Below are 27,091 nucleotides of genomic sequence, written 5' to 3'. Positions count from 1 at the left end.
TCCTGATGGGCCATCGCCATGCTAATAGGCCATCCTGGGTAGGGGAACATCCTTTTCAACGCAACTTTTACGACGCATGCCTTTACATTGCAAGTTTTACAAGGCATGTCATTACAATGCATTGCGCTGGGGGGCGCTCTAGGATAGGGAATAGATTTAGTTTACTATCCAACACCTTCCCTACTATCCATGGGGACTGGAGTTGGAATAGTAAATTAAACTATTCACTATCCAGCAACCCTCAACATTATGCGTTGTAACAGCATGCGTTGTAAAACTTGCGATGTAAAGGCATGCGTAGTAAAAGCATGCGTTGTAATGTCATACAACCTCCTGGGTAGGATGGGAGGGAGGAGCTAACACTTGCATCTTAATACGGTGTTGCCTGTCCCCACACAAAGAGCGGCATACCTCCTGCAGTGAGTTCGGAAAAAGGCCAAGAAGGTCAGAGACCTTGTGCACTTCAAAGGCCTATCTTAGAAGTCTCCCTCACTTCAAAGGCACAACTGGGTATAAATACTGGACCATTGACACCACCAATTCAGTACACTTCAGGACCTAAAACATTGTGCCAGGAAGCAGGACTGCTGTGCTGATGAAAGGACTGCCACTCTGATGGACTACTGCTTTCCTTTGCCTGCCCTGCTGCCTGCTGCCCTCCTAGGCTAGAAGTGAGAGGGACTGGACCTGCATCTCTACATCCCAGAACCAAATTGACTCCAAAAGTTAGCTGGTTTTCCTGCTGTTTTGAAGTCTCAAAGACATCCAAGAATGATAACAACCCTGCTACAGCCTCTAGCCAACTGAGTCCTACCCAATTAAGAGTTGCCAATCCAGTCCTGGGCCTCTGGAAGTGGGATTTCTGTCTGCTTGCTGCAGAAACCACGCATCGGTGTTTTTGCACTGGTTGAAACCAGAGTATTTCCCTGGATGCTAACACATTGCCACTGCTTCTGAGGACAGAGACCTCACACAGCCTGGTGCGCAGCTTGATGACGACGCATCGCCTTCATTGTGAGGGGTTCGCCAACAAAACTGATGCATTGCCTACATCCAGTCAGATCAACAACAACGCATTGCCTCCTCTGCTCCTCGCATCTGATCATTGATGGCAATGCATCCTCTATCCATAGGCACTTTTTCAGAGTGATAATCGTGGTTGGCTGAAACTTTTCATAACTCCGGATCTACTAATTGGGTTTTTGTCATTTGGTCTTGGTTTGTTCATTAAATTAAGCTCTATTTTTCTAACCTGATGTGGATTTTATTTATGTGCTGTTTTCACTGTTTTAAATGTTGCACAATCACCTTACACATTGCTTCTTAAGATAAGCCTGCTTGCTCTGTGCCAAGCTACCAGATGGTGAGCAAAGGTTATCTGACTTACCCTGCCTTAGCCCAACTTGGACTGTGGTCCCTACTTGGACAGGGTGAATACCTCTGCCAACTAGAAACCCAATTTCTAACACTCATGGTGAAGAATATTGGAGGTGAAGAATGTGCTATGCATGGGAACAGGCATTGCCAAAACCAAGGCATGGTTATATTTTCTGAAATTGACACAACAGAGTCTCACGGTTGTCCTAGCAAGTCTCAGAATGGTTTCTAGTGCAGGGGATCTCTGGCTAAGTTGTGCTGTTCCTATTGGGCAAGATAACTTGGTCTCGGTTACTGTCAAGGTTCTCTTAAGAATTTTCAGCCATAGGTTTAAGCTGCATAATATGGTCAGAGAAAAAGTCTTGCACAATACTCGACCAAGCAACAACAGACTGGGTAACACACAATTATTCCCGCCTTCTTGTCATAGCTCTGCTGGTGCATCCTAACAATTTCCTGCTCCCCACAATATTGCGACATTGACATCCTTGCTTATCTGCTAATGCAACTCTAGATGTGCATGGTGTCTTCAAATCTTTTGAACTTCATTACCTACCTAGTACAACTGTTAGGCTTCCTGTGACTCAGCTGCACGGACAATAGCTTCTTAACAGACTACTCACCTGTCTTTCTGAGATCACTTCTCACATGTACCAATTCCTTTGGCTTTCCAAGCTCATGACAGATCTTTGAATTATTTTCAAATAGGCATTCCTCAAATAAAAAACTTCTCTGCAATTTCACTGATGAATGCAACTGAGTGGTGAACAGTGGTTAAATGACACAGAGTCAAGAACTCGATTTATAGGTATGTAAATTACATCTCCCTAGAGGTATGTCTTTTGTCTGAGATTCATGATTAGTAGTAAGCAACAGTAACATATTAGTCAAATATGTATGGCACTATCTATCTATACGAACCCACAAAATAATGTTAGTTGACTCACCAGCCAATACATGTAATTTGCCATGGAGAAGGGCGGAACAGGAATGACTTGGTGCCCGTCTTTTAAAAACAACTATGAACAGAGGGTGAAGTCTGAAACATGACAGCTCTGAGGGGTGAAAAATGTGACACCCTGGTGAGTGGAACTTATAAAATCATCACATTGTGGTAAGCAAGAAGTAACTGTCCCCATGCGCTGATCCACTTGAGTGAACAGGAAGTAACAAGAGGGACACAAGGGCATGGTGAGAATACTAACAATTCTATGAAACTATAAAACTCATCGTCACATATTACAGCCTAATTAACCCCTTCCATGCTGATGACGAACCCCAGCCGTCATGCACTACGGTGCTCGTGTGCTGATGACGGCTGGGGTTCGTCACGGCCCGCCCCTGTTCGTGTTGTTTACAGCACACGAGGGGAATCGCGGCCGCATGGAAGGGGTTAAAGAGAAAAGACCTAATCAAGAACAAATAACAGTGGGGCGGTAGATTCAAAAGAGCTCGACAAGGCAGTTCGGTGACATACCGAAGGAACAAAACACGTTACCTAATGAGGGATGTATGTCATTATAACGCATGCTTTTACAACGCATGCCATTACGACGCAACTTTTACACCGCAAGACGGTACAACGACTTGCGTTGGGGGGCGTTGGATAGTGAATAGTTTAATTTACTATTCCAACTCCAGTCCCCGTGGATAGTAGGGAAGGTGTTGGATAGTAATTAAACTATTCCCTATCCTAGAGCGCCCTCCAGCGCAATTCGCTGTAATGACTTGCGTTGTAAAAGTTGCGTCGTAGGTAGTGCGTTGTAAAAGTTGCGTTGTAAAGGATGTTTCCCCCTAATGAGCAATGTCCTCCTAATGCCAGCTACATGAAAGCACACCGCAGAATACGTTACACCAAATACACAAGAGCACCCAACAGAATTCACCACACCACCGCAACTCACAAATTCGCCCGCCGAGTTCCTCTGAAAGTGCAACTTTCATACTGTTCAATGATGTCCGACACAACCCTAAACAATAAATTACACAAATTACACAGGGTGTATGCCTAGGATATAAAACGTGAGATCCCAATGTGACGTGCTCTGCGGACACAATCTAAAACATATATTGCGCCCACACAGGTTTGGCAGCAAGGTCGTAAGCCCCATCTGCCTTGAGAACACAACCAGAACGAAAAGTTAGCATCTCGCATAATATTACTCGTTCTGTTCTGCGCTGGTTTATGGCCATCGCTCCGAAAGGCCTGCAGTGACGAGACCCACTACTGCAGACATATACTTTGCACTGAAACGCTAAAGACGCAAAGTAAGTGGGGTGAATAGGCACAATATACACACCACTTACCACAACCTATCAATCTTAAAAGAAGATTTGACAATGCCACAGGTGTAGCTTTTCAATGGTGAAAAGCTTTCACTGTTGAAGAACAAGTTAATTAGCTTTAGTAACACTCTTTCTGGTGGACAGCAATCTAACTGCAGATTTCTCACCTCAGAATATACCTCCAGCTACCAGATTGGATCCGAAAAATTTGTAGTCATGGTTCAATGCACCAAAAGGTGCCTCACGCTGACTCCATATCGCCCCAGAAGTGACAGAGCTGCGTCACATGTAAGTGCCATCCATCAATTTCTTGTATCTTCCAGTTTTCTGCCCTCAGACATGCAGCATGAACAACTGTTGCTAACTTGAGAACTTTTAGGCGTTAAAAGGAAACCACTCCACAGAACGGGGAGGTGGGAAGGTAGCGAGGAATCTGCGGTTAAACATAGAACCCACCAGAAAGAGCGTAGTAACTTATTCTTCTCGTGTATTCTTCTACCAACAGAGTCCTCACCTTAGAATAGATACCACAGTATTATCGTCCCCAAGGTGGAGGATCTGTGGAGTGGGCTCCGACTAAAATGTATTGCAGAACTGAGGTGGCGAAGTGTCCTTTCCAACGGACATGGCGGTCAAGGCAATAGCACTTCATTAACACCTATTAATGGGCATTAACTACTTAGAGGCTCTAAAGATGAGCCAGAAACCCATCAGTGCACTCACTTTCCCTGCCACTGTGCAATATCAGCTCTTCACTGGGTGACACACGGTGACACATCGTGAGTTGGCAGGTCTGTAAATGGTCTATAGATATTGCTCAGGTTCGCAGACAAAGACAGAGAGGGATAGCGTGTTGTAGTCTTGATGAGGTCCATACGAAAATAGTTAACAGTCAAATGGGCCTTCTTTTCCTTCCCACAAAGTAAAATAGAGGATTGCTTTTTCTGTATCACCACTTCTGGATTCGAGAATAACGGTACTCAAAGACATTTAAAGAACGACGTCTCTGAATGAAACATCTAATATACATGTTTAGGGTGAACCAATACATTACTTCCAACCTCTGTCAGTCAAACCATGATACCTACCTCTTAGAATATGTTGGTGTGGTTTTTCCATGAATGTGCAAGCAATTTTTGGTTTGAGTAACGCTAAAACGGTGGAATGGCAAAACTTAGATGTAATCATGCTTTCAAATATGGTTTTGTACTTCAATCAAGGGATTTGGGTATAAATTGAGTCATTCATCAGTTACAACCTTTTGTGACCCTCTTCTAGCCATATTATGCTTGGCAATTCTGCTGGTTTAGCACAGAGAAATAGGATTATGAATAGAGGGGAAAATGGAACAAGTTACCTAACATAATCTGTTTAGCTGTGTCCCACAAGTAAAAAAGTATTATTAACTTTATACTTCTACAGGGTTTCCTTTGTTACGAATCACTGCAGTAATCAGATGTTACTATCACTTAATGCAATGGTGCTCAATTGATCAACCCCTCAAGTAAGGAATGTGGAGTTGCCGGAATTCAAACTCATGATCTGCAGATTTCAGCTGGCACTTAAACCATTGAAGGAGTCAGATCAATGAGGCATCTTGCCATCGTTCAAACCCTGATCCATCCCCCAAAATCGTGAATCCTGAGACCAAGGGCATCTTTTTAGAGATGTGCTAAGAGAGATCTGAAGGCAGGGATCGTCTTAACTGAGATTTAATACAGGGCCTGAGTGACCTCCTCCACAGTGCGAGTACTTTAATGCAGCCCTCCAGTCCTGAGATAATCTGTTCTTTCAAAATTAATGTGACGACCTTTCAACACTACTTTTTCATGTCACAGATTCTCTGACTTTACTAAGCATCCTTTTGGCATACTTAATTTGAAGTCTGGTTTGAGGCTCCAAACTTCTATTCCCATCTTTATTTTGTGTCTCTTTTGTCGTTCCAATTGCTGTTTCGCCAATATCTAACATAAAGTAGAAATGCTGACGAGTCGGACCAATACTGGTTAATTTCTGAATAAAGATCTTTTTTGTCCCTATATTTTTCTATTGCTTGGCAGGTATCAAGCATATGCAACAAATTCACATCTGTTTATGCACAGTTCACATAGATGGACGTCAACCGCACATGCCACTGAAAAAGCCAGTATCCTGAGTAACACATGTAGCATACAGTTTTAATACATTGCACATTGAATGTAGTAGACATCCATGTTGTATGCGTCATTCCCAATTATACTTTAATGCCACCCATAGTGATCTCTAAGCCAGTTTCTATTATTTTTTAAACGATGCACACATGGTTAGTCACAATAGTATTCAGTGACAAATGAAACAATTAATATACCCCATAAACGTTTTCCAATATGTTATGCTCCACGCTAAACTCGGTTTTCAATTTACCAGACAGTGTATGTTACATTAACAGCTATTTGCAAACCCTTGCCATTGGCATCCAAAACTGGCTCGTGGTATCAGAGAATGAAAATATGCATATACTGGTCTCTTGAAATATTTGTCTGAACTACTATCCTGAAATTTTAGTGTTACCTCAAAGTGAAAAACACACCCCGGGATACCTTTCTCCACTATAACTTTGGTACAGTAGCTCTTAAGGGGGTTCTATTTAAAACACCTTGGACTATTATAATTTAAAAAATAGTCTCTTCTCTATCCTTAAAAATCATTATGACCCAATTAACGCAGCAACACAATAATTACGCACGGGTCACAGACCTTCACTGTTATTGATGTCAAAGCTATGAGTTCAGACTAAAAAACATATATTCAACATTGCTGGTCTCGTGCAGTCTTTGGAAAAGTGTCCTTAACAGCTTCAGTAAACATAAGTGCTTAGAGTTTACACTGTAAACAGACTCCAATGTTTACAGTAAACCAGAATGTACTGACTGCAGCTTCATAAATACGCAGCAAATGGATCAAAAGCCATGTCATGGAAATCTGTTCAAATGCACTTGCTGAAATGACGCCCGGTTCAGAAGTCCTGGGTGGAAAGGTGGGCTTTTAGCCTAACAATGCCATCTCTGAATGGTTTCTGCTTTCTAGTAAGGGCGCCTTTGAGCTTCAAAGTCCATCTTTCAAGAGCAAGTGACAGTGGCCCTTGATGTGGGGAAAAGGATGGCCTAAAGACTTCCTAGAACCCAAACGAAGTGAAAGATAGCGGAGGTTAGCGATTCCAATTTCCGTAGGTATCCCCCATCTTCACTAAATATTGTCCAAAAAAATGCTGAAAAGTTCACCTAAACTGTATTGCTAGTCTCATCACATTAATGGAGGAACTGTTATGCTATTCTTTGTGTCAGAACCCCGACCAGCCTTCTGTGACGCTATCTCCAACCTCATCACCAACCTGGCCATCGACTCCCATCACTACGTCCTGTTCGGCGATTTCAATTTCCACATTGGCGACATTAAATCACTCCAGGACCTAGGACCCAGATTCCTTAGAAAGCAACTGATCCCCTACAACCCCCCGAGAACGCTCAGATCTACCTCTCTTAATCAACTGGTGATTCAACGCAGTCGAACAGCCTCCTGGGGCGATCGCCGCTTTTCAATTGCGGCCCCGAGACTCTGGAACACCCTGCCTATCCACATAAGAACCAGTCCCACTCTTCTTCAGTTCAGAAAAAACCTGAAGACTTGGCTTTTCAATCAGTAATTTTCATCTCCGCATTTCCTGTCCAGGGTGAAACTCTAATGCAATTTCAGCGCCGAGACGCCTAAGGGTAATTGTACGCGCTCTATAAATGGCATTAAATAAATAAATAAATCAACACCGCCTCCCTCTTAGAGAACCTCAACAACACGGGCCTCAACCAACTAGTCACTGATATCATGCACACACTCAATGCCATTTTCACCTCCAGCCACACACTCAAATTCATCCATGTTACAGAGCTCATGTGGACCGACCACGGTATCATCCTCTTTACCATCTCTGGCAGAGCGCAACACGCATCCTCGAAGCACCACAACGCCACCCATCGCAGTTGAGGAAAAGTTACCAAGATGAAATGGAGCCAATCCCTCAGCTCAATACATCCAGAAACCTCTGTGGACCTCAATCTGCCAGTCCGAAATTTCGCCACCTGGATTACCAAATGCACGACAAAGTCACCCCACTGAGACGAGCCAAAACCAACAAAGCCTTGACACAAGCCAGCTGGTACAACCAGAGCTCAGACCCACCACGCACAACTGCTACAAATGTACATGTATTTATATAGCGCAAATCACTGACCGAGGTCGGTATCTAAGCGCTTGCTTACGGAACCCGTCCTGGTATTCCCCTGTGAGATAACCCCGGCAGGGTATCCACAAGGTGAAAGCCAGGCATCCCGCCGCGAGGGGCCGTTGTGGAGATTAAGCAAGCTATTGCCCAGAGTCGCAGAGTGTGAACCCATGAGTCGAGAAGGCACCGGAGCGAGAATTATCGAGTCCATGGAATTTTTGAGCCCAAGACCCGCCGAGGCGGGGAATTGAACCCTGGTCCAGGGCCGATCTCAGCTTCCGGGTCTGCCGCCTCTAACCCCTGAGCCACACTCCTCCACGAGACTCGAGAAGCGATGGCAAGCTTCCAAGGAGCCCTCCGACAGAGTTCCGCACAAAGCAGCCCTCAGCGGCTACCACCAGCGCATCAAGGAAGCCAAGTGAGCGCCATCACCAACCGCCTTGACACCACAGCCAACCACACCATGGAACTAGTCAAGATTGTCATGGAATTTGTCAACCCTCAGTCATAGAGAACATCATCCACCCATCCCTAAAACTCTGTAACCCCCTCTCGGACTATTTTGACAGCAAGATAGTCATGATCTACAACAACTTCAAACTCAAACCCACCACCCTCGACCACGACCACCTTAAGCAACCAGCAATTACCAGCCAAAACACTAACCACCTGGTCCGCATTCAATACAAAGACTACCTCAACCATCATGTTGTCCATCTACTCCGGGGTGCCCACCAGCCTATGCCCCCACCATCTCTTCAACCTCAGATCCAAAACAATCAGCACAGAGCTCACCAGCATCCTCAGAACCTCCATCTCCATAGCACCCTTTCCAGACTGATGGAAACATTCAGAGGTCAGACCCCTGCTGAAAAAGTCCTTGGCTATCAACCAACAACTCACTGAATGCCTGGAACTCAACCAACTACTCAACGCTCAACAATCCAGATTCTGTGCCAACCACTGCACCAAGACTGTAGTGATCCCCACCACAGACGGCATCAGATCTCGTCTTGACCTTGGACAAACTGCAGTCCTGATCCTCCTCGACCTCTCCGCTGCATTTGACAAAATCTCCCACCACACCCTCATTCACAGACTCCACACTGCCGGCATACAGCAAAACGCCCTCAAATGGATCACTTTTTTCCTCTCAGGATGCACACAAAGCATCTGACTGCATCCCTTCTCATCTGCATCCAGAACACCGGCAGCGTACTCCAAGGATCATCCCTCAGCCGCACCCAATTCAACATCTACATGACTCCCCTTGCAGATGTCGTCTAATCCCATTGCTTCAGCATAATCTCCTACACCTTTGAGACACAACTCCTTTCACTCACCGAGGACCCCACCAACACTAAAACCAACTTCCGTAGCGCCATGACAGAAGTAACCATATGGATGGGTGTGGGTCCTGTTAAGACGTAGGGACGGACAAAGGAGGTTAATCGGAAATTGTTTGAAAATATGGCAGATGCAGTAATTCTCTACATCAATAAAATTGAAGGTATAGAGTTGGGTACTCAGTGGAAATATCACTGTGCTAACTCCACTGGGTCCGTCATTGTTGCCACCAATAAGCAGAGGTAAATCCAATCGAAAATGTGGAGGTGAGTCTGCCATAAGTAAAGCAAAAAATCTGCCAAAAAAAAAAAGAATAAAACTCTTTTCTCAAAGAAAAATCCATCCAGTGTGCCCAATGAAGAGGGAATGGGAGTACTGACAATATATCACATCTCAGGTACACTTCATAAGTGCACATATGGGTGACCACATTACCCGATAGTGGTGAAGAACTTTAAGGCCTTCATCAAGAGTAGGTAGAATTTTCCAATCGCCAAGTAACATAAATTACGAGCCAGACTGGGCCTCACAGGCCAAGCAGAATTATAATCCCACATACTTTTAACAGAGACAAATTCACCAGGTCATACCTGTGGCCTCTGCCCTTGCTAAAAACTGGAAATTAAGGTTTCAAATCCGAGAATGTGTGGACATACTGATCCACACATGTTGTTTGCCATTCAATACAGAGTTATAGAGAATGGACTGGTGATTTTACAGTGATAACGAGACCCTTTGTTAGCGATACCCCAGTATTGCCAATTGTAAGCTTGTAAAGAAGGACTAAGTTGAATAGTATTTTCAATGGTCAAACTCTAAATTGGGGTTTGTATTGTTTTTCAGGCGGTCTGCAGATCACTGACCCCTACAGTCGACCCCACTTTCACAAGAGTAATGTGCTCCCTCATCCAACATATGTTTCCGTCAGCTAGCTAAGGAGTGCAGTGACTACAACTAAAACAAGCTTCTTGCTGTGATTTCAGGAAGTCCTTTTCAAAAGACACAGGGGGGTTTCAGTCAGAAACTCCAGTGACTGTCTATCTGCCTCCCAGAGCAGGACTGAGCCTTAGTGAGCATCTCCAACTCTATATGAGGTTGAATTTAAGGGCTAAACTTTATCTTTGCTTTACCAGATGTAAGCTCTTCCATGAGACTAGTGTGAGTATCATCCAGCTCCCCTGAAAATACGTGTTTTGGGAAAATGCAGCAGGAAGAGACTGCAGCTATTCAGAAAAGAAAAGCATATTAGTGGCAGTAGATGCTCATCATGTTCAGAAATCAGTTCCTCTCCATCAGGGTCTAAAAATATGGGCGAGAATCTAGAGACATCCTCAAATGTCTAATGATAGCTCCAAAATCACAAAGCTTTAAATTGACTTGATTCTGTGGTGTATTCATGCTCTCCAGAGGCAGTGGCTATTGCTGCTACAGGTTTTGAAAGGAAAGGAAGGTAAGCAGCAGATCTCTAGCTGGGCATGGTAAAAGCATCACAGTCAGGCTTCTTTAATAGCAATTACACTGCTATTCAGCAAGAACATTTGGGATTATAAACTGGACATGTCGTTTTTTCCGTCATAAAACATTTAATCGGGGTTGAGAGCCATCAGTGTATCAAGAGTCTGAAGAACTGGATGTTAAAGGGAATAATCTACAGCTGGGAAAATTTCAATGTGATCTGTATTTCAATTAATTTAGCAGCACACAAAGGGCTTTTTATTTGAGATGCATTAGCAACTGGTGCATGTATTGGAGGCTGGATCACAGTGATGCCATCTCACCCATCTGCTTTGTTATTCAAGATTCCCTCCCAGGTAGAAAGGTAGGTCCTACCTTAAAGGGATAGTTCTGGTACAGTAATCGAAATGTAATATACACAGTTGATATCTAGTATTCTGGTGACTCTAATCCTGCGTCACAAAGCCGAAATTTGGATAGCTAAACAATTGTGCAAACATTTTTGACAGATTTTTATTTGAACTGTAGAAAGAGGATTTGGTTGGGTTCAACGTGAAATGCTGTCATATATTTAGCTAGTGTTGCAGTGTACATACAGTCTGCTCTTAAGGCAGCTTTGCATACTAGTTAAGTGAACAGAAGATGGGATGCTGACAAGAAGTTAAAACTCCTTCAGGATGTAGAACATTTTGACAACAGACTTGATTTTTCCAAAAAGATCGGACATGTACCCAAAAGCCTATGCCTATAAGTAAATTTCAAGCTCCTTTGGAATTCTAAAATTCCTCTATGATGACACTTGGGCAGTTGCAAGTGTCACAGCTTTCCAGGAGTACTAACATGTGTAAATATTAGCATATGTTTGAATCTAACAAATGTATATATATGTACACATAAAAATGCAATGCACCAGTGCATTTGCACTTGCCAGTTTTTTATTTTGTTTCTCCAGGGGAAATGTATATTTCTTGCGTGGAAACCCCTTTCTTTACATGTAAGGCAAAGTAGGTTGTTTATCCTTTCAATCCCTGCCCTGATTAGGGACTTATTCATGAATAAATCTCCAACCGTCTCCAATGCTGTAATATGCTTTCCAAACATTTGAGACATACCCACAAACTCAAATATCTGTGAGCTACTGACTAAATCAAATACAAAAAGTGATGGAATTAATGCTGGTATATAATCGCTTGAGTAGCTTTCCAACCCTTAATTTGTTGGCTCACAATGCCACCTGAGAGGCCCTACGCAAATCAGTCTTTATTCTGCTTCCATGGGTGGGTGAAAAAATATTGGTTGGAATGCTCCCTCAAGCACTGCCTGTGGGTAGACTATTTGTAAGCATTCCTCCCACCATGTTTTCTGTGTATTATCATCCTACTGAGTAGGTGTAACCTCCCTTAAAGTTAAGTTAATATCCGTGTCCATGTTAAAACTGTGAAAACTTGTATTTATGGTTCATTAATACAAAGCCTTTCTTATTCGGGTTAGCGCTCTAAGGAACTATGTAAGTTCGGACTGCATTACGGACAGTGGTTCCAGTGTAAAAATGTATACACACCTTTGAAAAGTTCAACAATATGAGACAACATTCAATGCTCCCAGGATGATCTCTAATTAGATGCAAATATCTGCAGAAGCCTGAAAGCAAGATTGATGACCTTTTGCTGTTAAACTAAAATGATCCCCAAAAAAATGCAAATAGGCAAAAAAAAAGATTTGGCTGAACTACTGTGAAATTGTAGGTAACATTTCTTTAAAGCATCATTTAGTAAAATATGTTGATGCCTGCTAGTATTTCCAAAATATATTCATAATGGAAAATCAGGGCAACCAGTTTCAACAAGATAATGGGAAGCATAAAAATAAACAAGATTGGCAAAGCAAACAGGTCAAATTTTAGTGGTCAGCCTTTTGGTTTTGTCAATGCGTGTCTTGTTTTAATATGATTTTTGTGAAACTTTGTGGGAGCTGCCAGGCCCTCACCATTATAAGCAGCAATGGGAAAAAAAACAATAATATTTTTCTGTCTCAAAACCACACATTGCCTTAGTAGTCCATGGAACTGAATAAAACGGATTTGTGTGCCGCTGTGCTCCATGTGAAAGAGCTGAAGCCAGTGGATGGATAGATGGACAGATTGATTTATGGCTTTCATAAATTCACAAGAATTTACAAAAGCAGGCCAGTTAATCTTACGCCTAGAAATTTTTTGGTGAACTGCTTCTTAGTACAGACAAATATACAGGCGTAGATTTGCTCATGAGAAAATCTGTTGAGCGTTTACAAGTTCACTTTCACTCCAAACACTTTTTCCCTACCCTTGAAAACTTTACTTCTGTCATTGTCAGTAGTAAACGTCAAACCTTTCTCAGTATGATGAAAGATTAGAAAGCTGCTGAAAACTCCTAAAACATGCAATTTAGTAGTTTGCACAGACTCAAAACGGGCATTCCAACCCTGGAACTATTGCTTAATGCTACTTCCAGCCCAGACTGTAGACCTGCGGAAAGGTGGTAAAATAAGGAAATTGCTACAATTCAAACCCTACTAGGGTATGAGCCCTGGCATAAAGAGAAAGGCTAATATCAGAGCTTTTAAACAATTGGATTGCTGCCATAATTTGTTGCTGCATCACGTAGCACCAAGTGGACAAGTGAATTTTTTTTACAGGAAAAGTAGATTTATGAAGCAACCTAAGGACAGGTAGATATTTTTATTACATTCTACACCGCTGATTAAATAATAAAATGTGCATGCAATAGCAAGCGGTCTTATTTTGCCAATTCAACAACTCTGGAACGGTAGCGGATGTCTCCCAGTTACTCTGCAGGGAAGGCATCATGCCACCAGCACGCAACACTCCAACAAGAGTAACAACCACTGAAGCAGGCCACTACACAAATAGTGAGGAATTCGATTTTGTGGGATATATCAGTAAGCATACATTGCATTCTCTGCCTATATGACCCTGGTATCACTCACTTCCTGCTGAGGCCATATTAGCTGAGGCATGTGTGTTATTTGTTTTATTTGTAGAGTGCATGCTGTGCACAAGGCATAGAGTGCTCATGAAGTAAGGATGGCTATGACACAGAATAATGAAGATTACCAGTAAGTAACCGAGTCATTTGGAAGTGTGAATTCATGGATATGAAATACAAAATATGAGTTTACACTTCTAAATAAAGCCCTTTGGGCCTCTAAGTGACCCTAGAATCTCTAAGGAGCCAAAGTGTTTGAGTTACTAAAAGGAACCGGTCCTACTGAGAATCTTCCTCTCGAGTTGCGGGGAGGAAGGTGAGGATATTCTGACAACGGTGCCAAGACTTCATCAGGCGCAGAAAATGAGAAGTGTATAGGGTATCAGAGAGACATAGAGGTATTCTATTCCGAGTGCTTAGTTGCAGAGCGATAACGCGATAGGGTCATATGATCTGGTCCTGTGAATCATTAACAATTCTTCAGGAGCCAGAGGGCTGCAGTGTGGCGAAGTAAAGCAATGACAGCCAGACAATCCCGGGCACAACACTGTGGTGGGCGCGTAGAGCGGCTGTGCATCACAAAACGTCTTATTACACATACACGATAGGTATGTGTCAAATATAAATGTATGAAACACTAACGACATATACATACAACTTTAATTATACATGTGCGCGAAACTGAAAGCATTGAGTACTATAGACACACAACTCTGTATATATATCTTTATCCGAATAACTTAAACATCAAGACAGGATACGTAAGGCCTAGAATGACTGTTGGTTGTTCCCCAGCCGCTAGCACGGCTGCGTTGACGTGTCACCGTATGAATACCTGTTTAAATAAACATACACATACACCAAGGCACGTGCTATAGGTAAATGCAGTCTTCAAACTGTCCGCACCAACGGAGCCTTTTTTTCTGCAGTGGAGGCGGGGTGGGCTGCAGGATCTATGCAGATATTGGAAAGCACTGCATAGCACGAGCGGCCAGTGGGAACGACGTCGCCATTCAGTTTGAAGTGTGGTCTTTTGAAAAGGGCACCCTACGAGCAACGGATCAAAAGAAGACGAACCCAAAATTGAAACCTATTTAAAGCTGCACTACAATTTTAAGTACGTTTCTGTGCCTGCCCCGCGAATCCCACTTCAAGACAATATGTTAAACACAAACAGTAATTGTCAGAGGTATTTTGCAACACGCATCGTGGAAGCAAACAAAACGTCCTTAGATACGTCCGTGAATATTTATAAATGCACACACTATGTATGGTTTATGAATGTTTGCTATACAGCTTGCAGCACTGTTTATATATATATATGTATATACCCATTCCTGGACCGAAAGAAAAGATGCACAATTTCAGGCCCTCGATTTAGATCCGTATGAACGAACAAGGGAAGATAGCACACCAAAGGACAGGCGGGGGAACCGAAGTGAAGTCTGACATCAGGAGATGCAGCCCTCTAAACGAGGCTCGTTGTGACTTTTATTTTGCCAACCCGTTTCATTATTCAGGGAGTCAATGTCTGCCCCACAGCCTCTGCTGGCATCTGTCCCGCTGGAAGGCGTCACTGTGGTTACTGATTTATTGATAACGAGTCACTTATTTCGCTAGGCCCTTACAAACTATGGAGACGCGCGTGGCGCTGCATATAAGGCAAGCAACTAAATTATATATGTTTGAGGGCCTGATAAAACATCCAACGTGCACAAGCAAAGAGAATTATGCATGTCCTAGATGCAAGAGGAGACAGGTTGCCGAGAGGAATTGTATATGTTCACACTATCGAAAACGTCCATTTAACCACTCATTCAGGATGAATGTAAACATATAAGCCCCACTGATGTTATGCGGTCTGGTAACGTTCCTATCTACTCCTTTCTTTTACCCAAAGGGAGCATTTGACACGCAGGCATGAAGAACAAAATATATTCACGCACGTCGCCCAAAACGTCCCGCATTTGCCAAACTACTGCAAGATAATGCAAAAGGCGCCTGGGACCGGGAGCAAAACAGAGCGCTGCACCACCTCGTTGAGGGTATAAAGCGCTACATATATGATACAAGTCGGGACCCTGATTACTCGACTCCTCGCACAACAATAAGTGCCTCGCAACGGTGGGAAATCGAAAATATAAATAATAATACAATATAACACATTCTCTACTAAAGGTTTCTCTCCATCGCCAGCTCCTCCCGGAGCAGGGAAAGAAATACATTACAAAGGCCGCTGAAGAATACATTCTTTGTTGGAAAAAAGGAAAAAGTAATAAAAATCAAACGTTGAAAGGCTGTTTAATTATAGGGCAAGTATTTTTTTATAGGCCAGTAGCCACTGCTCGGCATGAAATGGACAAATGTTCGAAAATGAATGTGCGATTTTCCTCATCCGTGTAAATGCGTGTGTAACTAGCAAAATGCAATCTCCGCGATAACAGCACGGACACTGAAGACTAGCATAATGCTTGCGAGGCATTGGAAATACTCCCTTGCACACCTACTATAAGTAGAAAAGTGAAGTAAGAGACATGTCTTACACACCTACTATATATATATATATAGAAAAGTGAAGCAAGCGATAGGCCTTGCACACCTACTATAAGTAGAAAAGTGAAGCAAGAGACATGCCTTAAACACCTACTGTATGTAGAGAAGTGAAGCAAGAGACATGCCTTGCACACCTACTATATGTAGAAAAGTGAAACAAGAGACAGGCCTTAAACACCTAATATAAATGAGAAAACTGAAGCAAGAGACAGGCCTTTCACGTCTACCATAAGTAGAAAAGTGAAGCAAGAGACAGGCCTTGCACGCATACTATATGTAGAAAAGTGAAACAAGAGACAGGCCTTAAACACCTAATATAAATGAGAAAACTGAAGCAAGAGACAGGCCTTTCACACCTACCATAAGTAGAAAAGTGAAGCAAGAGACAGGCCTTAAACACCTACTGTATGTAGAGAAGTGAAGCAAGAGACAGGCCTTGCACACCTACTATATGTAGAAGAGTGAAACAAGAGGCAGGCCTTAAACACCTAATATAAATGAGAAAACTGAAGCAAGAGACAGGCCTTGCACGCATACTATATGTAGAAAAGTGAAACAAGAGACAGGCCTTAAACACCTAATATAAATGAGAAAACTGAAGCAAGAGACAGGCCTTTCACACCTACCATAAGTAGAAAAGTGAAGCAAGAGACAGGCCTTAAACACCTACTGTATGTAGAGAAGTGAAGCAAGAGACAGGCCTTTCACACCTACCATAAGTAGAAAAGTGAAGCAAGAGACAGGCCTTAAACACCTACTGTATGTAGAGAAGTGAAGCAAGAGACAGGCCTTTCACACCTACCATAAGTAGAAAAGTGAAGCAAGAGACAGGCCTTAAACACCTACTGTATGTAGAGAAGTGAAGCAAGAGACAGGCCTTGCACACCTACTATATGTAGAAAAGTGAAACAAGAGACAGGCCTTAAACACCTAATATATATGAGAAAACTGAAGCAAGAGACAGGCCTTTCACACCTACTATAAGTAGAAAAGTGAAGCAAGAGACAGGCCTTAAACACCTACTATATGTAGAAAAGTGAAACAAGAGACAGGCCTTAAACACCTAATATAAATGAGAAAACTGAAGCAAGAGACAGGCCTTTCACACCTACCATAAGTAGAAAAGTGAAGCAAGAGACAGGCCTTAAACACCTACTGTATGTAGAGAAGTGAAGCAAGAGACAGGCCTTGCACACCTACTATATGTAGAAAAGTGAAACAAGAGACAGGCCTTAAACACCTAATATATATGAGAAAACTGAAGCAAGAGACAGGCCTTTCACATCTACCATAAGTAGAAAAGTGAAGCAAGAGACAGGCCTTGCACGCATACTATATGTAGAAAAGTGAAACAAGAGACAGGCCTTAAACACCTAATATAAATGAGAAAACTGAAGCAAGAGACAGGCCTTTCACACCTAATATAAATGAGAAAACTGAAGCAAGAGACAGGCCTGCCACACCTACTATAAGTAGAAAAGTGAAGCAAGAGACAGGCCTTAAACACCTACTGTATGTAGAGAAGTGAAGCAAGAGACAGGCCTTGCACACCTACTATATGTAGAAAAGTGAAGCAAGAGACAGGCCTTAAACACCTACTGTATGTAGAGAGGTGAAGCAAGAGACAGGCCTTGCACACCCACTATATGTAGACAACTGAAGCAAGAGAACGGACTTACACATCTACTATATGTAGAGAAGTGAAGCAAGAGACAGGCCTTGCACACCTACTATATGTAGAAAAGTGAAACAAGAGACATGCCTTAAACACCTAATATACATGAGAAAACTGAAGCAAGAGACAGGCCTTTGTCTTTCACACCTACTATAAGTAGAAAAGTGAAGCAAGAGACAGGCCTTAAACACCTACTATAAGTAGAAAAGTGAAGCAAGAGACAGGCCTTAAACACCTACTGTATGTAGAGAAGTGAAGCAAGAGACAGGCCTTGCACACCCACTATATGTAGACAACTGAAGCAAGAGAACGGCCTTACACATCTACTATTTGTAGAGAAGTGAAGCAAGAGACAGGCCTTACACGCATAGTATATGTAGAGAAGTGAAGCAAGGGACAGGCCTTGCACACCCACTATATGTAGAAAAGTGAAGCAAGAGACAGGCCTTAAACTCCTACTGTATGTAGAGAAGTGAAGCAAGAGGCATGCCTTGCACACCTACTATATGTAGAAAAGTGAAACAAGATACAGGCCTTGCACACCCACTATATATAGACAACTGAAGCAAGAGAACGGCCTTACACATCTACCATATGTAGAAAAGTGAAGCAAGAGACAGGCCTTAAACACCTACTGTATGTAGAGAAGTGAAGCAAGAGACAGGCCTTGCACACCCACTATATATAGACAACTGAAGCAAGAGAACGGCCTTACACATCTACTATATGTAGAGAAGTGAAGCAAGAGGCAGGCCTTACACGCATACTATATGTAGAGAAGTGAAGCAAGAGACACGCCTTGCACACCTACTATATGTAGAGAAGTGAAGCAAGGAACAGGCCTTACAAGCCTACTATATGTATTTAAAGTGAAGCAAGAGGCAGGCCTTGCACACCCACTATATGTAGACAAATGAAGCAAGAGAACTTCCTTACACACCTACTATATATAGAGAAGTGAAGCAAGCGACAGGCCTTACACGCCTACTGTATGTAGAAAAGTGAAGCAAGAGAACGGTCTTACATGCCTACTGTATGTAGAAAAGTGAAGCAAGAGAACGGTCTTACACGCCTACTATATGTAGAGAAGTGAAGCAAGAGACAGGCCTTGCACACCTACTATATGTAGAAAAGTGAAGCAAGAGAACGGTCTTACACGCCTACTATATGTAGAGAAGTGAAGCAAGAGACAGGCCTTGCACACCTACTATATGTAGAGAAGTGAAGCAAGAGACATGCCTTGCACACCTACTATATGTAGAAATGTGAAGCAAGAGACATGCCTTGCACACCTACTATATGTAGAAAAGTGAAACAAGAGACAGGCCTTAAACACCTAATATATATGAGAAAAGTGAAGCAAGAGACAAGCCTTGCACACCTACTATATGTAGAGAAGTGAAGCAAGAGACATGCCTTGCACACCTACTATATGTAGAAAAGTGAAACAAGAGACAGGCCTTAAACACCTACTGTATGTAGAGAAGTGAAGCAAGAGACAGGCCTTGCACACCTACTATATGTAGAGAAGTGAAGCAAGAGACATGCCTTGCACACCTACTATATGTAGAAAAGTGAAGCAAGAGACATGCCTTGCACACCTACTATATGTAGAAAAGTGAAGCAAGAGACATGCCTTGCACACCTACTATATGTAGAAAAGTGAAGCAAGAGACATGCCTTGCACACCTACTATATGTAGAAAAGTGAAACAAGAGACAGGCCTTAAACACCTAATATATATGAGAAAAGTGAAGCAAGAGACAAGCCTTGCACACCTACTATATGTAGAGAAGTGAAGCAAGAGACATGCCTTGCACACCTACTATATGTAGAAAAGTGAAACAAGAGACAGGCCTTAAACACCTAATATATATGAGAAAAGTGAAGCAAGAGACAGGCTTTGCACACCTACTATATGTAGAGAAGTGAAGCAAGAGACAGGGAACCGCAGTCTGTGCTTGGCACATGGCTTGCATGCACATCTGCCCTTGAGGTAAGTGTAGGGTGTGTTTCCTGGGACTGGCTTTGTTGCGGTGGCTGATTGCCGCCCATTTCTCTCACCCTGCCTTCCTCCCTTCAGTCCAGCTCAGGACTTTTCTCCACTTCCTGAATTTCATCCGGAGCAGTTCTTGGTCGCACATAAATCTATCAGTAGGGCAATGTGAGGAAGGGCACCCAGGCTTCTCTGCCATCACACTGCGCTGATTTGTAATCACCAAAGCATCCGAGTACTTGTTACCCGCAGGTCTGGCTGTAGTCACAGTGGCGCATCTGAAAAATGTACTGAAGCAGTCTTGCTTCATTCAACCCTGCCAGAAATGTACCACAAATGCATGCTTAACTTTCAATCCCCCAATAGTGAGCTTTTTCCTGCTTCACCTCCTTCCCAACGACTGGCCAAAACATCTCCCTCCCCCAATATTTGAGTAATGTACATCTTCACTGTCCAAGAACATATGGGTAAACGTGAGAAACCTCCAAACGGCCAAGAATACCCTGCTTCAAACAAATCCTACGAACTAAGCTGTTCAAAGCTAAAATCTCAGCCTCGGTCTGTCTTTCTGTCAGATCCTCTTACATCATCCAGCATTCCACTTCTCTCAATCCCTTCTCTACGGCTTCCCCTCAGTGTGATACATCATCCGATTGTGGAGCCACGGTCAACTTCAATGAACCAATCCAACTGGCCATAGTGCAGCTTCATCTCAGCCTCAATGCAATGCAGCAGCTTCCATAGTCCATCATTTGTTCCCCTCCACGCCTTCTCTGCTAGTCTACTCCCTTAATGTGCTGTTTTTCCCTTCCTTTGTTCCACATCCATACATTAAAAAATACACCCTGCAACTGGTGACACGTTTATCTTCAAGCAAACCTCACCAACTGGTCTGTGTCCAACTTCAATTTCATGGGTAAAAACAAAAACCAGGAGGAAACTCACACAATAATTTGCACCTCTTAAAAGTCCTACAACGAAAAACATGTTTTATGAGCAGACTGTGCGTTGCGGACAACCTGCATTACTTCCCACCAAAAATAGGCAACACAAAGTCAACAAAAGCAAAACATAATGGTATTCACTGCTACAGACCTACACACCAACTGGTTGGGGAAACGACATACAGTTTGCATCTTACGGCCTATACATTAAAACAAAAAACTGCATTCTTGAACCTCAAATATTAGTCACAGCTCAGTTTTACAAACCATATATAAAGTACTGACAATGAAACTTCAGCTTCCCGCCACACATTCATGCTGCTGTCTTGTTTATCCATTTCCCCAGATGCTGAACCAGGTGACCTCTACTATAAAGCACATCAGAATGATACACACACCCAGAATGATACACCCACACATCAACACACAATCATCTCCTTCAACAAAATCAACTGTTAGTTGTCCATCTTCAATCCCATTTTCTAACACTGTTAATCAAGATCTTGCTTAAAGTATCCACAATTACTGAATAATGTCTAAGTGTGCATCTTCACTTACTTTCAAAGTAATGCCAACACTCTCAAATACTGACCTGTCCATCTATAATTTCAAGTTACTGAAATACGGATCCCCACATCCACCACGACCCTCATCAAAAAGAAACACATTTGTATACTAACCCATCCAAATAGTAGACCATTTCCAACTTTCACCTCCCCTCAAATAAATATGAAACCTAAGTAAAGTATCAACAGCTGTTAGAGAAATACTGATGGATGTCCAGTTAATAATGAACTGAGATCGGTTTCAACTCAGCCCCTGCCACATACTGAGGCAGGTACATCTTTAATACCAAACGAACAATGGCAAGATCTAGCTTTAAACTGCTCTTTGTCCCATATACTAATCCATGTGGATCTCTAATCCTTCCAAATATCGGTTCTTGTCTAGTTTCCGAACCCATCAACAAACACCCAAAGAGACGCCCAACCCCAATTCAGCTTCCAAGAAGAGGTGCTCGAGTTTTAATGTCTAAATTCACACTCCAGTTCTGATCAATTACCTGCTTCGGGTTCCACATATATGCTGAGCCTGGAACAACGCCACACAGCTATCTCCCAATAATGATCCATGTGCATTTTCAAACTCCACTCCAAATATTAAGTTGGTGCCAGTCGTCAACAGCCATCACCTAAATGCAGACCGATGCTGAGCTTTAAATAATGAACCACAGACAGCTTCACCTCAACATCATTCTACACTGAGGCGAGCTGATTAGCAATACAATCCAAACAAGACCTGCCTGCAACTTAAACCCCCTTGCCACAACAAAAACTGGGTGGAACTCCAAGACCCTCCCCTTATTCAAAATACTGATCCACCAACCACCACCATTCAGGCAGAGACACACCTATTCACCCGTTGCCACCTTCACTATTCACTAAACCTTGGACTATGTTCATGTCAAATAACTTTCCTTTTATTTAGCTCTCACATCAAACTTTCTGAGTTTGTAAGCGCTGTAAACAGCACGTTTACTCTGACCCAATTTGATAGTACTCACTTTTATGACCTCGGAAGGATAGAGCGTCAAGTTAGTGCACCTGGATTCGAACATGTGGCGCACAGATCACAGCAGACATCAGCACTGACAGCTTCACTTTCTAAGCGATCTCACCAGCCTATCTCCAAAGCCCACACTCACATATTGACCGATTTCTAGCTTTAGCTCTCTCAAAAATACTAATAATTCCAAACCACATAATAACTGATATTTATCTTCAACGATCCCATGCAATGGCAGGGCCGACCTTCAATACCCAAAGTCACTAAATATTGACACATCAACCTTCAACTCCCCTTGCATAGTCTGAGCCATGCAGAGCCTTAAACTCCCCCTCCCCAAGTGCTGAGCCATGTCACTTGACATTTTAATGAAATGGCATCCACTATATGTGCAGTTTGCATGTGTTGCTAAATGTTTATGGTCACTCTCCTCCTCTCATCTGTATCATATTGAGCACAACAGCCTTGCTTTCACAATTGGCCTACCACTTCATCTTATGGTGCTGCGCAAGTCAGTATAATGTCAGCTCTGTACAGCTGGGAAACAACGCATCTATGCACCTTAAATGTAGAGCTTGGTACATCTATGCATTTTGCTGGCTTTCCTTACACTGTCAGGTTCAAGTCACCAAGGGCTGTAGAAGAAAGACGTTTGTTCCAGCCTTGTGTCCTGACCATGGTCACTTGCCATGTGCTTTCCAGGGGAAACATCTGCATATGGCATGGAGCATGGCATAGGCAGTACTAGCTCCAATTGCCACTTCAGCTCCTGGTTACTACAATGTAAAATGGTAATTTCACTACGCTGCGTAGCACTGACAACAATAGTTATATCAGGCGTTCGACAGTGCATACAGCAGTGCTGTTTCCAGCCCTTGGTCACAATGGAGAGTTCACACTCCCCATGGTCATTTCGGCGCATTGGGCACTATCAGATGCAATGGCCGTTCTGGGAAATTCATTGTACAGTACATTGTACAGTAGTAGATGCCATTGTAATGACCATTCAGGGACGTGTGTGGCCATTTTAGTACCTGTTGAAATATCCGTTTTACCACTTGGACAAGACCTTCTGAAATACTCACTTCCGCTTTTTTGTGCCTGCCTGGTACAATGGTCGTTTCAGCACTGTGTGAACAGTGCCTAATGTTCATGTGAGATCTTTTGTAACTGTCCGATGGTAAATTCAGTTTGTGTCTATTAATAGGCGAAATAGTTATTTGAACCGGCTCCAAGGGCCATTTCAGCCCATCTTCAACAGCTACTAAAACTGCGTACCAGCCTACATCTGATAATTACAGCAATGGCCATTTCAGCCTTTGAAGTTAGATTCTGGCGGCTGTGCCCTTTGTTGCAATTGTCATTTCCGCACTGTTGTTGGTATCTACTAAAATCTTTATTTGCGTCCTTAGACAGTGGGTGCTGGAGTGGTCACTTCAGCGCCTTGGACAGCGCTTGCAGCAATGACCATTTCAGTCGTCTGCCATTAACTTCTGTAATTGGTATTTAAGTACCCTGGACAGTACCAGATTCTATGGATACTTGCCTTGCTCACAATGCTGCAGGGTTTTTTTCAGCGCCTTAGGCAGTACCTGCAGCAATAATCATTTAAGCGCTTCACCAATTTTCGCTGAAATAATGGCTTCAGCTATCGTCTAGTAAATGCTGTAGTTGCGGTCCTTTTATAGTGTCTGCTGAAACTGTTGTACTGGTCCATTTTCGATAACTGCTGCAAAACTAACAAAATCCCATGGCTGCAACGACTACTTCAGCACTTGATCCGTAACTACTGCAATGTCCATTTCAGCATTTGTCAAATACTGCAATGGCCATTTGTGCAATTTATCAGCAAGTGGCAAAGATGTGTCAGCCCGTTTCTAAAAACTGCTGTAATGGTAATTTCAGCGCCTTGGAACTCTGAGGTTATGGCAAGGCATCCTCTCATCTGCCCAGCTTAGAGGCACGGGCGCTTGAACCGTAAAGCCTGCCAAGAAACTATCATTCTAAGAATCGTGCTGCGAAGGATGCTGGAACCAGGTTAGGAACACGCAATACAGAGGGAGGCACGTCTCTCTGCGGGCAGAGGCGTGCATCTTGGTGCAGCAGGGAGGAGCGTCTCCCTCCCCCGGAATTTTCCTTTAAGACAAGTGTGGTGCGTGGGGCTCCAGAAGCGGACAAGTTTAGGGAACGAGTGAAGCGTTAAGCAGAACCTGCCAGCACAAGTCACGTGACACTGAGTCTTAATAGCGAAACCCTAGCAGTCTCCGGCTCCAGATCAGCTGACAAAAAAATCTATTCCTCGAGCCTTCGCAAAGCCTGGGGCGGCAGGTGCCAACATTTTATACGCACAAAAAGACAATATATTAAATAACAATTCCGACTTCCGCAGGCACCGATCACCTAACGCTGTGCGTCGCTCAGACAGGTGCCAGCCTCAGACAGGACTGAGGTGTCTTATTACAGTTATAGGACAAACAGCCGCGGAAGGATACTGAAGTAGATGGGTTCGGCCGCCCACCTTAATATAAATTTCCTACCTGGATTATCACGTTCAACGAAATGGCGGAACCAAGGTTTTTGGGGTGTTTTTTCCTCCTCGGCCCCTGAGGGTATGAAAAATAAAGAGACGGACTATTTTTCTTAGCAGGTCCAAGCGCCCCTCCCGAGGTGTGAATACATCCGCGCCGGGTCTTTGTTTCGGTGGCCGGGGGTCCGCTGGCTGCGTCTCCCGTGCCCTCCCCCCGGTGCTTCTTCTTCTTCTGGAGGGTGGTGTGCTGCACACGTATTGTTTCCCCCGACCCCAGACCGAAAATCTTAAATGTAAACACCGCAGACCTTTAACGGCCGCAGCACTGGTTATTACATGTATTTATAGGGCTGCAGTATAGGGAGCCAGGCTCTCTCTGCTACGTTTCCGCTGACGCATCTGTCATTAATAAGGCCGAGACCCAATAGGTGGGGAGGAGTAGGCGGAGCCTTGAACAGTAGGAGCGGTGATTGGGTTTTGCCGCTGTGGGCGGCGCAGAGTAACCTTGGTACAGTTGTGTTATAATGTTGTTCTTTGATAAGAGCGGCGGTTGCAGCTGTGGGGCGCTCGGTGCGCGTGGGTGTCCGTGTCGCGCGACTCCTCCTTCATGTCGCTGCTGCCGAGTCGTAATGCTCCTAGAATATTTGTACTCCTGAAATTATTTTTTTAGAATGCGTCTCTCGTCTGCTTTCTCTCATTTTCACGTCGGTCTCGCAGGCCTGTGATGTGCCGTTACTGAAATGCAACCTGCAGTTACCTGCAGTACTTTTCTGTGCCAAGAGTTTATGACGCAGCCACTATGCTTTCCCTCTAGGTTTTTTATTTTGACAGCCAAAGCGGATGAAGAACATTTAGAAAATATTGTGAGGGATCACGTAACCTTAACTGTATATCTTTATTTTGCAAGCTCATATAATAAAAGCAAAATAAAATATCTTATTTTTGGAAGCGAAAGAGAGGCTGCTTTATGTGCCCTGTTGTCCAACTCTAGTACACTTTTATCTTCTTTGGAATGCAAAAATGAGAGTTTGGCTTTGGTTTCAAGCTTACTTGACCTGCCAGTTAAATAAATTATTAGCACCACATGCCCAACACATCGGTGTGGAGGCGGGGTCGGAGACGTGTCTAAAAAGAATAAAATATTCTGTAACTTTTGTTGACCTTTCACCTACTTGTAACTGCATATAAAATATATTGTGCACACATTAAATGGAAAATAAAAGCAGCCGTGGGTGTAGCCAGACGGTCAGTGACTTCGCGCCTGTTCCGTGCACTGGGGAACTAGTGATATGTTTTTATAGCCTGTCAATATATAAGCCATTCATTAAAAAGGTATTACACACAGTATAAGAATGGTTGCATACAATATCAATAGGAATTTGAAGAAAGATTGTGTTTAAATGTTTACAGTGCTTTCAAAAGTTATTATTTTAGTAAATGCTGAATGTACCCAGACCAAATCATTTTTTATAAGTTTCCATTAAAAGAACACATTGTAGATTCTATTAATTACAGCATAAACGTGCTCCCAAGCAGGCTTTAGATTTGCCGATTAACCAATTGCACACGTTTACATTACCCCCAGGTCCCTCCCGACCCCGTCCCATTCCTTAAAATAGGGAGATAACCATCTCCACGACAGAAAAAAGAAAAGGAGCATACTGGGATACCCTACCTGCTCCCTCCCACTGGGAGTACATAAGCAGTACCAACCCAGCATGCAGCCTGTTCTTTTTTCTGTCTCCGACAGAATGGATTGTTCGTGTGTGCTGTGTTTCCTTACCTGGTTTCTTCTTCCGGACGGCGCCCGCTCCTGCTGGGCTGGGGTGGCGTGCTGGTCCTTCTCTACTCCCCCTGCCCGGCTGCCTGGCTTCGCGGGCAGGGGTGCTGTTCCTGGTGGTCTGCATCCCGGTCTGCCTGGCTTGCTGGGTTGCGAGGCTTCTTCCTGGCTGCAGTTCCGGATTACCGGCCCTTTGCGGCTGGTGCGCCGTCTCCCGATGGAGCTTCCGGGTCGCCTGTGCACGTCTCCCCGAGCTTGGCCGGGTGGGAGACGCGCTGCTCCTGCTGTTGGTGCCACGGCGCTGGATTTGTTTTGTGGATTCTGGTGCCTGCTGGGTGTGTGGGGG

General features: G+C 43.5%; 1 protein-coding gene across 1 annotated transcript in view; it reads right to left on the bottom strand.

Annotated features, from left to right (window-relative positions):
* SLC45A4 (solute carrier family 45 member 4) overlaps window positions 1-25,346 on the bottom strand; it is a 284,173-nt gene extending 258,827 nt beyond the window's left edge. The window contains exon 1 of the mRNA XM_086966277.1: window positions 24,976-25,346. The gene's annotated coding sequence lies outside the window, so the exon portion shown is untranslated. The remainder of the gene's footprint in view (window positions 1-24,975) is intronic.
* Window positions 25,347-27,091: the final 1,745 nt, after the last annotated feature.

Source organism: Lissotriton vulgaris, chromosome 4_1, assembly GCF_964263255.1.
Source record: "Lissotriton vulgaris chromosome 4_1, aLisVul1.2, whole genome shotgun sequence".
Taxonomy (NCBI): Eukaryota; Metazoa; Chordata; class Amphibia; order Caudata; family Salamandridae; genus Lissotriton; species Lissotriton vulgaris.
The sequence above is the reverse complement of the archived record's forward strand: the minus strand, read 5'-3'. Positions and strand labels throughout refer to the sequence as shown.